This window comes from Carcharodon carcharias, chromosome 6 (genome assembly GCF_017639515.1).
Source record: "Carcharodon carcharias isolate sCarCar2 chromosome 6, sCarCar2.pri, whole genome shotgun sequence".
NCBI classification, from domain to species: Eukaryota; Metazoa; Chordata; class Chondrichthyes; order Lamniformes; family Lamnidae; genus Carcharodon; species Carcharodon carcharias.
Genome location: NC_054472.1, coordinates 60,517,813 through 60,534,834, shown reverse-complemented (window position 1 = coordinate 60,534,834; position 17,022 = coordinate 60,517,813).

The window sequence follows — 17,022 nt, the reverse complement described above, 5'->3', positions numbered from 1 at the left end:
GAATGCCTGTGTCTGAGCTGAGAGCACAGCATGCAGTCCAGTGGGCAAAGCTGCCGCCAATTGGTCAAGGGGAGTGGGGCAGAGGTGGGTGAAATTTCAGACAGCCAATGAGTGCACTACACACTGGCCATCCAAATGGTGGCCAGCACTCTCCCACATGCATGAAGGGGCTTGAGACTCAACCAAGAGAGGAGGTGGCAGGGACTGCTGCGCACACAGCTGAAAACCAAAAAGAGCCATCGCTTAAAGGTGCCTCACTAAACGCAGGGTCGATAGATGGCACTTATCATTCCTGCAGATGACTGAGAAACAGTGTCACTGAAGACTGCACATGTCTAGGGAATTGGTCAGTCACATATGCCACCTGCTGCAGGATTTGGCACCAAAGGGATATGGAGGGCATCCTCTGCCAGTGGCCATGAAAGTGACTGTGGTGCTCAATTTCTACACCTGTGGCTTCTTCCAGAGCTCCACAGGTGACCTGTGTGGGATCTCACAAGCCTCCACACACAAGTGCATCCAGGAGGTCATGGACATCATCTTCGTGAAGACACAGAACTTTGTGCATTTCGCCTGGGATCAGGAAAGTCAGAGAGCAAGAGCACTGGAACTTGCGAAAATCTCATGTTTTCCACTGGTGCAGGGTGTTATCAACTGCACTCATGTGGTGCTTAGATCTCTGTGGTAACAGGCAGTCAACTATGTCAACCACAAGGGCTTCCATTCGCTGAATGTTCAGCTGGTGTGTAACCACCACAAATGCATCCTACAGGTTTGCGCACAATCCTAAGGGACCATCCATGACTCCTACATCCTTAGCAGGTCTCAGATCCCTGACATCTTCCAGGGCCCACAGAGACTGCAGGGATGGCCTCTCTGGGACAAGGGCTACCCACAGAGGACATGGCTGATGATCCCCGTGTGGCGGCCTCAGGCTGCAGCAGAGCAATGCTATAACAAGGCTTACGCTGTGACCCAGATGTTGGTGGAGCAAACAATAGGCATTTTGAAAATGAGCACAAGAATACACTCCCCCAAGTATGTTGTGCATCATCGTCGCTTGCTGCACGATCTACATCCTGCACTGCAACAGGAGGAGGACCTGGCTTGGGAATAGATGGAAGAGCTGCACTTCTCCTCCAATGAGGAGGACGTTGAAGGAGATGACGGTGATGAGGTCCTCGAAGGCAAGGATGCCAGCGATGAGGCCATCGCACTTGCCAGATGAAGCAGGAATGCCCTTATAGCCGCAAGGTTTGTGGAGGATGATGATGAGATGCAGCGAGGGCAGTCCTGACATTCTCACCTTGTTTCTGTGAACGGTTGACTCCTGTGCAGCTGATTGAAGTGCACATACCTTCAGTGCTCAGCCTCATGTCATGGATACACAATGGATGCCCTAATGGTCACTAGATTCCAAGAGGATAATGATGACATGCACTGAGGACACTCTATAGATCTTCATATTGCCTCTGTGAATGTCTGACTCCTGTCTGGTTGAGGGAAGCTCGCTTGCGCTCTGTGATCAGGGTCATAGCATAGAGACACAGACATGAAACTTTAAAAGCACCTGATCCTTTGTCCGCCTTCAGTATCCATCCCCTTCAAGAGCACAGCGTCACTGGTTACAGATGCTGAAGAGATGGGGGCCAGCCCCACCTCAAAGGTGCTAAGAGCACACAGATAGAATGATGGGACTCTGTGACACCTGCCCATGACATTCTGGCAGCAATAGCAAGCACTGTCGAGGTGCAGGCATCAGTAATGTGTCCAGGGAGTGTGAGGCTGGACCATCACTTTAGTGTGAAGGTTACACACTGCACAGGGAAGAGGCCCTGGACTGAGACACCTGCCTTTATTTTGTGCAGGAACCAAAGTTTCACATCTGAGTGACACGAACACTGCTCATCAGAACAAGGAGCCATAGGCAGGGAGATATTCTCGGGAGTTTACTTACAATAGCAAACATTATGTACAAGTGATTAACACCCGAACCAAGGCTGTGCAACTACATCTTCTTAACCTCCCTAACCCTGCTGCTACGCCTTCGTGCTCCCGAACATCCACAGCGGAGGTGGAGGCAGCCCTATCTACTACACCATGTCTGTGACGACCTTGGTGGGTGTCATCTGCAGGGCCTAGACTTGGAGGCCTGCTTTCGGGGTCCTGCTGTGTGGCAGTGGCACCCTCCTCAGCCTGTGGAGCTTGAGCTGCTGAGGTCACAGGAATAGGGGATTTGGATGGGCCGGACTCTCCCGGAGTCACCTGGGTGGATGGCCCTGGGATGTGCACCTGCTGATCTTCCTCCCTATGAGTGCCCCTTGAGGAGATGGGGAAGCTGGAGTGAGATGGAGCTGCCCCGCACCCCTCTCGCATTGACACAATTGGAAGCCTACGGCATCAGCGATGGAGTTCAGCCCGCACAGCAGTGCAGGAGCAACGTCCTGGATCAAGGTCTCCATGGCAGCCGCCATCCTACCAGTGTTGACCTCGGTGCATTGGCATGTTGGCACTATCACCTCAGACTGAAGGTGGACAGACTGCTCCATTGTGCCTCACAATCTGAGGTGTGCAGTGGACATCCCTGAATGACGTTCCCAAGTTGGCCTTTGCAATCTACATAACTGAGTTATGACCGAATCCAGACACTCCTCATCTGACTCGGACTCAGCAGATTTTTGGCCTCCAGCAGTTCTCCGAGTGCCAGAAAACTGGGAAGTCCCTGCTTCCCCCTGCTGTGGATCAGACAGTGCAATGTGCTCACCAAATTGTGACCCTGATGTTACTCTAGAACTAGATCCAAATGGGGTGCGGGTGTCTCTGTGCTGGTGGAGGGTGTGGGTGAGCACTGTGATGGGTCTTCAATTAGGGTATCATCAGGTTCTTCTTCCGAGGTGTCTTTGCGGCTTGAGTCGAGGACCTGGCTCGTGGACCCTCTCAGCTGCTTCCCAGATGTGCCTGCAAAAGCAAAGAGAGATAATTATTGTATGGCAGGGGACTGTGGAACAGGGGAACTGACTCATAGCATAGTTATCTGATGGGTGTTGCACTGCTGCATCCTCATTTTGTTGAGCACCGCCAACCTCACCATCAGCACAGGACAGGTCCAGATTCTCGCTGGCCAGCTGGATGACTTTATTTTCAAAGTCTGTGAGGGCCTTGAAGTCAGGCATTCCTCCTCCAGTCTGCAACTTCTACCTTTTGTTGTGTGCCAACTTGTCCTGCAAGAATACAGATGGAGGATGCCTGCCAAGCCAGATGAGAAGGATGCCTGGCATGTATGGGTGGTGAGTGGTCCCATGGTCAGGATGAGGACCCAATCCGCAGGGTAGATGAAGGTGTGTGAGAGAGGGGAAATGGTGATGTCCCTTGAACTGGCTGTGAGTGAGATCCCTGTGGATGTGTGGTGGTTTGTGAGTGTGAGAGTTGAAAATGATAAGCAAAGTGGCTTACTGTGGTGGAACGGAGATCATTCATTCTCTTTCAGCACTGGGTTGTTGTCCTTTTTTGCAGGGCTTTCTCGCTGACCACCACTACCACAGCCTCCCATGCTAGATTGGTGTCATTGCTTGCTGGTTTTCACTCAGAGCAGGAGTACAGGACTTCACACCGGCCCTCCACTGTGTCCAATAGCCACCCAGGGGAGGCATTACTAAATTTGGGGGCAGCATGTCTCCTCCCTTTAGCAGCCATGGCTTTCCAACAGCTTCCGATCCCTTAGAGACAGCAAGCATGGTGCAGGGCTGTGCTTTAACTATGGTGTCTGGATTAATGAAGGCCTGAGGTGATGGCAGAGCGGGCGAATGAGAGGTCACCCTGCCAGTGACCCAGCACGTTTCCCTGGAATGGTACGATATGGCATGAAAACCTGCCATTGCAGTCAGCGGGTGAAACATCTTTTTTCTCGCTCGCTACCACACTTAATGCAAATCAGGGATGTGTCAGCCCTCTGTTATCACAGCCCAAGTTTCCTTTAGTAAATAATATTTTCGTTTGTTTTTTGCTCTTAATTGATTCCACGGTGTCAGTCTCACCATAATACAAGATCTTCAACGTTAGAAATGCAGATGTTGCGCAGCATAACTGAACATGTAATTGCTCCACTGTCTCCAATTGTCGAGTGCAATGTGCAGCAATCTCAGAAACCACGCAATCCCAGAATTTTCCTCCAGAGAAAATTGCTTTAGAATTTACTTCGACGTGATTTTAAGACTGATTAATGGCTTTAATCGATTGCTTCAAAGTTTACTGCTGCCAAGCATTTTGTGTAAATGTAAAAAATCACATGATACAGATTTCTGCAATATTTTACATTACGTGAAAAAACGTATCAAAAATGGCACTTTCGATTCATTTAAGCGTGAATAATTTTTGAGAGTTCCATTAAAGATCAGTCAATTCATTTCAGCTGACCTGCTGCCATATTCACTGTGAAGTGCGCTTAGGCATTGCTTGATTTAATTCAGTTTTAAACTATTCTACACAGAGATAAGAACAAAAAACAAAAAAACTGCGGATGCGGATGAATAGTTTTAAACTATTCTAGTTTTCTCTATATATTACAAGCATCTAAATGAACAGGAAATGAAACATTTGACACCCTATAATTTACCTTGTTCTGACTCCCTACATTATATGCAGGACTCAAAAATTTTGGCAAACATCCTTTGCGATAGTTCTTCAGTTCACCTGAAAGCTTAGAAAAGTCTTACATCTCAAGCTTGGTGGAGGTTAATGACTGTAACATTTTTTTTTAAAAATTAATTGGGTTATCATTAATTATGAATTGTGCTCACAGTTTGAAAGAACTGGAAGGCTTCAGCACACATGCAGAAGGTGGTGAAGGGCATTTTTCAGCACATATGCACAATTGAGGCTAACTGTGAGCCAAAAAGAGAATGGAGAACAAAGGGCATGGGAAGAAATCAAGTTGCAGGAAGGAAGAACGTGAATCCCATGATGATGCAACAATGTGACACTGAACATTTTTTTATTTTCCCTTTCCTTATGAAACAGAATCACTGACAACTGAAGATACAGAGCTGGCATGTGAAGCTTGTGGGCGGCTGGGAATTCCCTTTGAATTGCTGCCAACTGTAAAACAGTTTTGGTAAACTCAGTAAGATACTTATGCCTGTGACCTTTGACGCATGACCACACTATCCTCTACCACCACCTGTCCAATGTTGTCCAACTGGGCAGGACTGCTTTCACCTGGTTCCATTCTTATCTATTTAATCATACACAGAGTGTCACTTGCAAAGGCTTCTCTTCCTGGCTTTAAACCATTACCTCTGGAGTCCCTCAAAGATCTATCTTTAGCCCTCTTTTCTCAGCCACATGCTGACTCTTGGTGACATCATCCGGAAGCACAGCATTTGTCATTACATGTACACTAACTACACTCAGCTGTACCTCACCACCACCTCTCTCAACTCCTCCACTGTATCTAAATTATCAGGCTGCTTATCCGACATCCAGTACTGGATAAGCAGAAATTTTCTTCAATTAAATATTGGGAAATTGAAGCCATTTTTTTATGATCCACAGTCTCCCTTACCTGTCTGCCTACTACCTATGGAACTTGCTCTTCATACAAACTCAGGACTTTCAGTGTTGGTGTTCCTTCCCTAGTTGTACTTCACTGTTGGTGCTTGTGCAGGGAGAGACCACAATGCTAAACAAATGCATAGATACTTGTGTTGCCCAATATGAGTGCATACACTCCATGAGGTGTAAGTGAAGGTGTATTGTCTCTTTGTGACTACAAAGCCCCTTGTGGAAGGCAGTATGAGTTGACACAGTGTTTGTGAGTTAACATTCTGGTCCTTATTTTAAAGGGAGGGGCATGGGACACACAAGGAACAAAGGGATGGATTTTATGGCTGCAAATAAGCCAGCCTGCACTGCACCACCCCACCCCCACCCCCACCCCCTTACATAAAATACAGCTTGATGACATCAAGTCAGCAATCCAACATCATCCTGCCAGTCTCCAATAATACAGAAGGGAAGCAGGTGCAGAAATTGGAAGTCTACCCGCCATTTTGCGCTTGATAAAGACCCACCGACTGACTGCAATTTTTCTTTGCCCACTCCAGTTTTCGATAGTTGCAAGGGAAAAACATTGGGAGTGATTTATATCAAGTATGAGGAGGTAGCACAAGGGCAAATGAAAAGGTCTGCAAATGGGACAGAAACTGATGCTGAAGGTGTCTGCATTTGGAAGTTTCTTCAGTGCTTTTTTGGCTGACAAAAGAATAAGAAAAGAGTGACAGGGCACGGTCTAGCCTCCCACCTGCCTGGTGTCCCACTCTAGATGTCCAATTCCGCACGGAGTCCCCCCTTCCCAACACTGATTGGCCGTCTTCACATTGGGCTGCGGCTAATTGACCAGCCAATGTTTGTTTCACCATGTCAAGGCGGCAGGAGCAAACGGACCACTTCCTCTCCCACAGCAGAAACCGTAAAATCTAGCCCATTGAAACATAGCTAAGCCTTAGTTGAATAATGGCAGGCAGGATTGGGATTGAGGATAATCTTAAATTAGGCCCTCGGTTGCCTGCAGCAAGAACATTAGACAGCCTCAAAGCTGTTGAAGATGTGATCATCAGGGACATAGTGGTCTAATCTTAACCCCTCCCATTCTCAATTGGGACATGGGTGGTGTTTAAATTGCATAGTTTGCTTCAGTGTTTCTAGACATTAGTCTTTGCATAAACATTTTTCCCTGACAACCAGGTGGCAAAAGAGAAACAGCATGACAGATGAGGAGGTGAATCAGTTCAGTATCGTTGTCACAGAATGGTTAGGTACCAGAGCATTGGCTGATCTTGTGAAATTATTAAACTTCTTCCAGCGCTGTGGTACTTTTTGAGCTGAGTGTAATTACTTCTGCAATCTCCATCCATACAGCCCCAGTGCTCAGTAGTCATGTATTTTAGTCTTTGCTTTAGCCAGCAAAGCATCCACAGATGTATCAGAGCATCCGCACTAACTCCGCCAGCCCCCCCCAAACCCCAACACCCACCACCCACCCCCCACCCCACCCCCCACACCCCAACTCCACCTGCCCCACCCCCCCCCACCCCAACCACCCCCCAAACATGTCATATGGATCCTGATGATATGCTCATTATAGGGATCTGCACTTCATACTGAAATTTGGATTCTTTTAGAAGTGGGGAATGTGAAGAGAAGGGGTTGGATTATGCTGTATTGACCTTTTGTGTTGCAATTTTGAAAAGGGAATAAAGATAGTGATTTCAGGTTTGGCCTGGCCTTAAGCAAGGTTTTGCCATGCGATTCAGCATTCACAACTTAATCAAAGCCTAAACTCAAAATTTTGCACGAACAATTTCATTTAACAATAATAACATTTAAACCTCAGAGTGACAGCAGCTGTGGAGAATTTCAGGCTATTTGATATGAAGAGTATTTTTTCTGTTTCTGTTCATTCAACACAGCAATAAAATACACACTCTTACAATACGTAACAAAGTTTTTCAAATGTCAATAGTTTTATTACTGTAATTGTTGTAGGGTGGCCGAGTTGTACTATTAATGATAGAGTTGATCTGCAGACACTTCTTGGATGGAAACTTTAAGTTTATTTACAATATACTCATCAGCAACTACACATGTGCTTTCAACTCCAACTCCATCTCTGTACTGACTGTTGAGGCAGCCCGTGCTATTCTCCTATTGGTTACTACAGATCATGAGATCTTCCTTAACAAGTACTATTCTTAAAGATACATTACAATAAATAAAACTATAATTACTACATTCCTCCCCCTTTAACTCGGCTATATATATTATACATACTTTTCAAGACAACATAATGTTTACACTGGGTAAGGAATTTACAAGTTCAGTCTTTCAGATGGTTTCCTGGTATGTGTGGAACATCGCAGCTCCACAACTTCAGATTCTTTGTCAGGAGCCTCTTTTTCCGGAATTGCCTGAACATCAGGTGCTTCGGTGGGCATTTGCATTTCTGTATCCTCAACTCTTACATCAGACATGTCAGTCCTGGGTTGAGTATCCTCAACTGGAGATGCAGACCCGGTCATGATCACTGATGGGACCAAATCTTGGTGATTTCTCTCTCTCTTCCTTAAATGGCCCACATGTTTCCAGATGATCTGGCCTTCCACCTCCACGTGGTAAGATAGAGGTCCAGTCGCCACACTTATTTCACCCGGCAACCACTTTGGTCCTTCCCCGAAGTTTTTTACATATATCAGTTCTCCCAAGGTAAATTTCCTCTCACGACTTTGCCAGTCGTGTCTGGTTTTCTGGCTTCCCTGATTCCTTTCCACCTTCCCCTCGAAATTCGTCAACATTAAGTTCAATCTCATCCTGAGACGACGTTTCAACAATACCTCCGCAGGTGTGACACCTGTTGTTGGGTGAGGGGTAGTCCTGTAATGAAAAAGAAAGCTTGCTAGCTTGCTTGCCAAAAAATCTCCAGTTAGCTTTCTCATGCCTGCCTTGAATGTTTAAACTGCCCTTTCAGCCAGTCCATTTGGGGAAGGGTGGTGCAGTGCTGTTTTCACATGAGTGATAACGTTGAGGCTGATAAACTCAGTACTTGTAAATGCCGTGCCATTATCAGAAACGACTACTTCTGGTAGTCCCTGAATAGCAAAACTCTGATGTAATTTCTCAATTGTAGCAGCCGACGTTGGTGACTTCACCTCATATACTTCCAACCATTTTGAATGGGCATCGACAATGAGCAGAAAAATTGTTCCCAGGAAAGGTCCAACTTAGTCAATGTGTAGTCAATGGAAACTTTAAGTTTATTTACAATATACTCATCAGCAACTACACATGTGCTTTCAACTCCAACTCCATCTCTGCACTGGCTGTTGAGGTAGCCCATGCTACTCTCCTATTGGTTACTACAGATCATGTGATCTTCCTTAACAAGTACTATTCTACCTGGTCACTCTCATGGGTGTAACAGAGCTGTCACTGGCAACTTTTGCAGTTGCTGACATTGCACACTGTGCTTTATTAAACTTTCTATTTCACCAACCATCCCAGGCCATCATGGATAGCTGCGTGCTATGGTCTTCATTCAGGAAATTCCTGGATGGGCACTGTGTAGTTCAATTAAAAGTGGCTCCCTTCCCTTTGGAGGAGCTGGCACTCATGCACCCTACAATAGGATGCCATCCTGGCTGGTTATTTCATGTCTTCTGTTGAAGTATGGTTTCATTTCATCAGATACGGGCTCCTGTGACCAACCATGTAGCACTTGTTCTCGTACCTGAGATAGGATTGGGTCCCGACTTGTCCAGTCTCTGATCTGTTGAGCACATACCGGTGAGGAATCTGAGAAACTTAACAGTAAAACAAGTTCTTCTGGAACTGGGACATGCTCATCATTTTCTTGTAAAGGCCAATGACTAAGGGTGTCAGCATTTGCGATTTGATTGCCAAGCCTATGTACGAAAGTGTATTTGTATGCTGCCAGAATTAAAGACCATTGTTGTATTCTTGCTGAGGCTATGTGTGATGTAGCCTTGTCCTCACTAAACAATCCTAGCAATGGTTTGTGATCTGAAATGATTGTAAAATGGTGGCCGTGCACATACTGATGAAGTTTCTTGACTACAAAGATGATGGAGAGGCCTTCTTTTTCTATCTGTGAGTATCCCTTTTCCACTGTGGTGAGCATTCTGGATACATTACCTATTGGCTGTTCTGTGCCATCATCCATCCAATAAGAGAGCACTTCTCCCACTCCTAGGGAGATGCAACACATGTCAGTACCAAGTCTTTCGTCTGATCATAATGCATTAATAGATTGGACGAATGCAACAACTGTTTCACTTTTATGAAAGCTTCTCTCTGGGGCGCCTCCCAATATCAATGTTGGTTCTTTTTGAGAAGAGAATGCAGGGGGGCCAGCATGTAGGCAAATTGGGTAAGAACCACCCGCAATAGTTGATCATTCCGAGGAACAATGTGAGCTCTGAGGCATTCTTTGGCCTAGGTGCATCTCTATGGCTCTCACTTTCTCCTCAGCCCAGTGAAGGCACTGTGAATCTACCCGGTGACCCAGATAGATTACCTTCCTCAATTGGAATGTCTTCTAGTGCAGACTTTAATCTCAGCCTTCTTTTTGACTTCACTGTTAGCCAGACTTCTCTCAGAACTAAGCTCAACTTGTCAGAGGTCAGTGGCTGAGCCTCCCAAAATTTAATTATCTGTCTGCTTCTTGGGAAATTCTGCGACTTTTGTTTCCAAAGCCTCTTTGGCTTCATTGAGCTGATTCTTCACCTCTTTGCTAGAAAGTTAGCTTCACTCAGCTGGCACTTCCTTGGAATTTATCTGAATTCCTATGTCCTGGCTGTATCCAGCTATGTACGACTCCCAGGGCTTCTTGTGAGCCCTCTCTGATTCCCAGGGCTTCTCCTGAGCCCTCTCTGATTACCAGGCCTTCTCCTAAGTCCTCTTCAATCACCAGGGCATTCCCTGAGCCCACTTTGCATTTTTTCTGCTGTGCTTTCATTCTACTGTTTGAGATGGCCTCCATTTCTTCTTGTTGCTGAATAGTTATGCATTCCTCTTTCATTTGATCTTGAAGGACAATCAACTGCTCTTTCAAATGTTTAATTTCTTGTTGCCCTCCCTCTGGGGGTCTCCTGTTGCCTTGGCAGAGTTGCCCTCTTTCTAGGGTCTCTTGTTGTCTACCACAGAGTTGCCCTCTCTCTGGGTCTCTTATTCCCTTTGGCAGGGTTGCCATTTCTCGGGAGTCTCATGTTGCCTTCTGCAGAGTTGCCTTCTCTCTTGGTCTCTTTTAATTTTCTGCCCATAGCCTTTTTCATGTATTTACCACTTCAAATGTATTGCCTCTTTAAGAGCAGTCACCATTTTTTTTTTACTTGAGCTGTCTCTGCAGCTGCCGGCTTTTCTGTGCTATGCTTTCCACAATTTTTGAGTTTTAGCAGGATCCCTGCAATCATGGGCCTTCTTATCTTTTAACTTTCTAAAACTTCATTTCTATTCGGAAAAGATTTCTTCTCCCTTTTCTGGGTGATTCTGCTGGGTTCTTTCTTTTATTTCAACTGTGCAGGTTCTTTTGATGTTGAATGTCCCGCACTTCCCATATGTCCACCGCACAGCCTCGTGTTCCAATCATGCAAGGTGTATACCAGTTTCTCTAACTTACTGAGCCTGCAGGGCTGCTGCCTATTTGATAATGTAAGTACAGATTCTCTTTTTTTATTGTTTGTTTAACCGGTCTTGTGGATTCTTACCCAGGGGTCTTGCAATTTTGGCACTATTTTTTTAAATGCCAAGAGTGCTCTGGGAGATTTCTCAGCCATTTAGATTGGGGCCCATTTTTTCTTTAGCTTAAAGCGACAGCATACCTGGTGAGTATATTTTCCTTTCTTTTTAATTATCTTAGATATTCACTATCGCTTGGCAAGGGACAGTGCCAGATCTGATTTATCCTCATTGCCAGTTTGTTGTAGGGTGGCCAAGGTGTACTATTAATGATAGAGTTGATCAACAGACACTTCTAGGATGGAAACTTTACGTTTATTTACAATATACTCAGCAGCAACTACACGTGTGCTTTCAACTCCAACTCCATCTCTGCACTGACTGCTGAGGTAACCCACACTCCTCTCCTATTGGTTACTACAGATCATGTAACCTCTTTAACAAGTATTACTCTTAAAGGTCCATTACACACTAAATAAAACCATAATTACCACAGTAACGTTAATAACATTAGAACTGTTCTCCCCATTTTACCTGTGCCACAATTCTGTTCTACATTTACTATTCCAACTTTGCTTTTATTTTATTTCCAAACATGCTCTTCTAACTTTAAAAAATTTACTGACCTGCTTTCTCTGGCTCCAAGGTCTCACCTTCCATTCTGCTAATCAGGCTCATGTCAACCTTTGATTAGCTGAAACTAAGATTTTTCTTAACCAGTGAAGGCTTAGGTTATTAAAAATTGGCCTAGTCGCATCAGCAAGGCAGATGCAACCAAACTCAAGCATAAGCTCGAGAAGGAGAAGAGCAACATGGGTGATTTAAAAAAATAAAGTAACTCCTGGTAGAATCATATGAAAGGCTGCAAATGCTTCTTTCTTGGCATTTTTACACAGGCAGAGGGGGCATTAGAATTAGTGACTGTGAATCACTTTAATTGTTTGCATCTACCATTTTCACATCAACAATCTTACGAGATTGACATGGTTTTTCTCCCTCTCCCTATGAAATAATCTGCAACTTCATGATGGAGTGCCCTTTCTTTTGATTTCCCTTCTCTTGCTGCTTTCTTCACTTTTCCCAGACTCTTGGCTGTATTCCTCTACTAAATTTTACTTCCTCTGTTTCTTTTCATTTTATTCTCTTCTATTTCTTATTTTCTCCCTTGGCAACTAGGATACCATGGTTACTTCTATAGTGGCAAATAGAGCATTTGATTTTGGCACATAGACCAGAGAGGCATCAGATGCTAAATGCGGTTGGGAAATTGGCCTGTGACATACTTTAGCAGAATGCCTTCACAGGGATCCAGTCAGGAGTGGAAGGCAGAACTTATGGATGATATGCAAACATGAATGGAAACAATAATTAACATGATTAGAAAGATTCTTAGCCCTAGGTCACTAATTTAATTGTAATTATTTTTTAAGATCATGATCATCTCGTGCCACCTCAACTAAATAGATATTTTTCAAGTTTAAGATCAAATTTGGTAATAAACTAGAAAATACTTCAGAACTTCAACCCATTACATGTAGCTGCCAATCATACAAACAGTCCTAGGTTAAAGGGAATCGTCAGCAAACTTCCTTTGTTTTAACAATGGATAAAAAGTTACATTAACATCGATGCAGATGCCATGGCCCCACTATTACAGGACCATGTTTCCCACAAGTTGTTTCAGTAGAACCAACTACAGGAAGGCTCAATTGATTCTGGTGCTGTAGAATTTAATGCCATTTAGCTCAAGGTGCTTAGAGAAAAGAGGGAGGCTGTGATTCACTGGTTCAGATATTCAAAAGCTCATTGATGTTCAGATTGGCTTTAGAGGATTGGAGGGAAGTTCATGTATCATTATTTAGGAAAGGGAAGAATTGACCCTGAAAAATTACTGGCCTATAAGCTCGACTTCAAAAGTATGGAAAGTGTTTTGTTGCAATGTGATAAATGATCACTTGGAGAGCATGGCAGTTATTAGCTTGGCTTTAGGGAGCAATGGGTCCTGCCTCACTAACTTGATAGAGTTCTTTGTAAAAACGTTCATAATGGTGAATAAAGGTAATCTGGTGCATGCTGCTTATCTTGATTTCCAACAATGTTTAATGAAGTTCCTCAAAGAAATCTATTAGAAAAAAATAGATTTCATAGGATTACTGATCAGTCAGCATACTGGAGAGCCAGCTGCTTGAAATCACAAACTGAGGGTTGTTATTAATGGTAGTGGATTTGATTGCAGCTCAGTTACGAACAGAGTACCTCAGGGCTCAGTCTTCATTCCTGTTCATCATTTTCATTTATAATTTAAATAAGGGCTGAAGCAATACCATTCCCAAAATCACTGATTAACAAAATATGTTCAAGGATTTTGCAGCAGAGAGCAAATTGGTGGCTTGCAAGTTGATTGATATTCAATTGGATGAATGAGCCCATGTATGTCATTTAATTTTTTAGATTTACCTCTTCTACAAGCATTTACTAGTTTAGAAATCTCTGTAATGTCACTTCTCAGACTGAAAAGCCCAAGACTCTCCTGTCTTTCTTCATCACCCACACAAGCAACACTATTAACAGTTTTGTTTATACTGCCTCTGATGCCTGAACGTCTCTCTTCTATCTCAGTGACCTGAAAATAAACAATTCTTAAGGTATAAATTGACCAATGCACTGAAAATTTTGATTTTGACTTCCTGTGTGTTACAGTCTGCTGTTTTGAAAGAATTGTATATAGATAGCTTGATGGAAATGGATGGGAACAGTAACATTTGAAGTTATACATGTAAAATCTGTAGACAAAGAATAAAGTTAAATGCCAAAAAGTATTTATTTTTGCAGAGAATCAATTTCCGCCAGGACAAATTTCCATGGTGCATGTTAACTGTGAGTTTGCTAGTCCTTAAACAGTGAACTTGACAAGAGAAGAGAGCGTTACTAGATTTTTTTTAAAAAAATTATTTCACAGGATTTGGGCATCATTGCCAGGCCAGCATTTGTTGCCCATCCCTAATTGCCCTTGAGAAGGTAGTGATGAACCGCCTTCTTCAACTGCTGCAGTCCATGTGCTGTAGGTACACCCACAGTACTTTTAGGAAGGGAGTTCCAGGATTTTGGCCCGGCGATAGTGAAAGAATAGCATTAGAGTTCCAAGTCAGGATGGTGTGTGGCCTGAAGGGGAACTTGTAGGTGGTGATTTCCCCATGCATCTGTTGCTCTTATGCTTCATGGTGTTAGAGGTCACAGGTTTGGAAGGTGCTGTCCACGGATCCTTGGTGAGCTGCTGCAGTGCATCATGTAGGTGATGTACACTGTTGCCTCAGCAATGACTCCGGTCCCCATGAAGGGTCACAGCATCAGGCCAACTTGGGCAAGGAAACCTCCTGTTGGTTATCACCTACCATACCTTCCATTCTCCCACCCTCATCTGATGAATCAATACTCTTTCATGTTGAACACCACTTGGAAGAAGCACTGAGGGTGACAAGAGCACAGAATGTACTCTGGGTGGGGGACTTCAATGTCCATTACCAAGAGTGGCTTGGTACTACCATTACTGACCGGGCTGGCCAAGTCCTAAATGACATAGCTATTAAACTGAGCCTGCAGCAGGTGGTGAGGGAACAAACAAGAGGGAAAAAACTACTTGACCTCCTCATGAATCTACCCTTCATAGATGCATCCAGAACAGCATTGGTAGGACTGACCACCACATAGTCCCTGTGGAGACAAAGTCCGGTCTTCATGTTGAGGATAACCTCTGTCATGTTGTGCAGCATGACCACTGTGTTAAATGGGATAGATTTAGAACGGATCTAGCAAGTCAAAACTGGGCACCCAAGAGGCGCTGTGGACCATCAACGGCAACAGAGTTATAAACAACCGCAATTTGTAACCTCACAGCCCCACATATTGTTCACTTAACCATTACCATCAAGTCGGATTCAAAGAAGAGTGCAGGATAGCATGCCAGGAGCAGCACCAGGCATACATAAAAATATGTGGTAAAGCTACAATACAGGACTACTTGCATGCCAAAAAGCAAAAGCAGCATAAAATAGATAGTGCTAAGCAATCTCACAACCAATGGATCAGATCAAAGTTCTGCATCCTGCCACATCCATTCATGAATGGTGGTGGACAATTAAACAATTAACCAGAGGAGGAGGCTCCACAAATATCCCCAACCTCAATGATGAGGGAGCCCAGCACATCAGCAAAAGAAAAGGCTGAGGCATTCACAACCATCTTCAGCCATAAATGTCAATTACATACATAAGTGCTTGTGAAACAGGAGCAGGGGTAGGCCATTTGGCCCCTCGAGCCTGCTCTGCCAATCAATAAGATCATGGCTGATCTGTTTATGTTTCGAATTCCATATTCCTATCTAACCCGATAAAGTTTGATTCCCTTGCCTAACAAGAATCCATCTACCTCTGCCTTAAAAATATTCAATGACTCCATCTCCACTGCCTTCAGATGCAGAGAGTTCCAAAGTCGCACAATCCTCTGGGAGAAAATTTTCTCAGCTCTGTCCTAAAAGAGCAAGCCCTAATTTCAAAACTGTGCCCCCTTAGTTCTGGACTCGCCCACAAGAGGAAACAACCTTTCCACGTCCACCTTGTCAAATACTGTTCAGGATCTTATATACGTCAATCAAATCACCCCTCACACTTCTAAACTCCAGTGGAAACAAGCCTAGTCTGTTTAAACTTTCCTCATAAGACAACTCGCTCATTCCAGGTATCAATCTGATAAACCTCCTCTGAATCGCCTCTAATGCATTTATATCCTTCCTTAAATAAGGAGACCAAAACTGCACACAAATTTCGAGATGTGGTCTCACTAATGCCCCATATAACTGAAGGTAACACCCTTACTTTTATGTTCTCAGCCTCCCCCAAGGACCCCAACATACAGATGCCAATCTTCAGCCAGTTCAATTCACTCCATGTGATATCACGAAACAGCTGAAGGCACTGAACACTGCAAAAGTTATGGGCCCTGACAACATTCCAGCAATAGTCCTGAAAACTTGTGCTCCAGAACTAGCTGAGCTCCAGCAAAGCTGTTCCAGTACAGCTACTACACTAGCACCTAAGTGACAATGTGGAAAATTGCCCAGGTATGCCCTGGCCTCAAAATGCAGGACAAATCCAATCCTGCCAAATACCGCCCCAGCAGTCTATTGCCAATCATCAGCAAAGTGATGGAAGGTGTCACTGACCGTGCTATCAGGCAACACTTACTTACCCATAACCTGCTCACTGACACCCAGTTTGGGCTCCCTGACACCTGCCAGGGTCACTCAGCTCCTGACCTCATTAAGCCTTGGTCCAAACATGAACAAAGGAGTTGAACTCAAGAGGTGAGGTGAGAATAACTGCCCTTGACATCAAAGCTGCAAAACTGAAATCAATGAGAATCCGGGGGAATACTCTCCGCTGGTTGAAGTCATATCTACACAAAGGAAGATGGTTGTGGTTGTTGGAGCTCAATGATCTCAGTTCCAGGTTATCACTGCAGGAGTTCCTCAGGGTGGTGTCCTAGGCCCAACCATCTTCAGCTGCTTCATCAATGATCTTCCTTTCATCATAAGGTCAGAAGTGGGGATATTCACTGATGATTGCACAATGTTCAGCACCATTCACAACTCCTCAGATACTGAAGCAGTCCATGTCCAAATGCAGCAAGACCTGGACAATATCCAGGCTTGAGCTGATAAATGACAAGTAATGTTTGTGCCACACAAGTGCCAGGCAATGACCATATCCAATAAGAGCA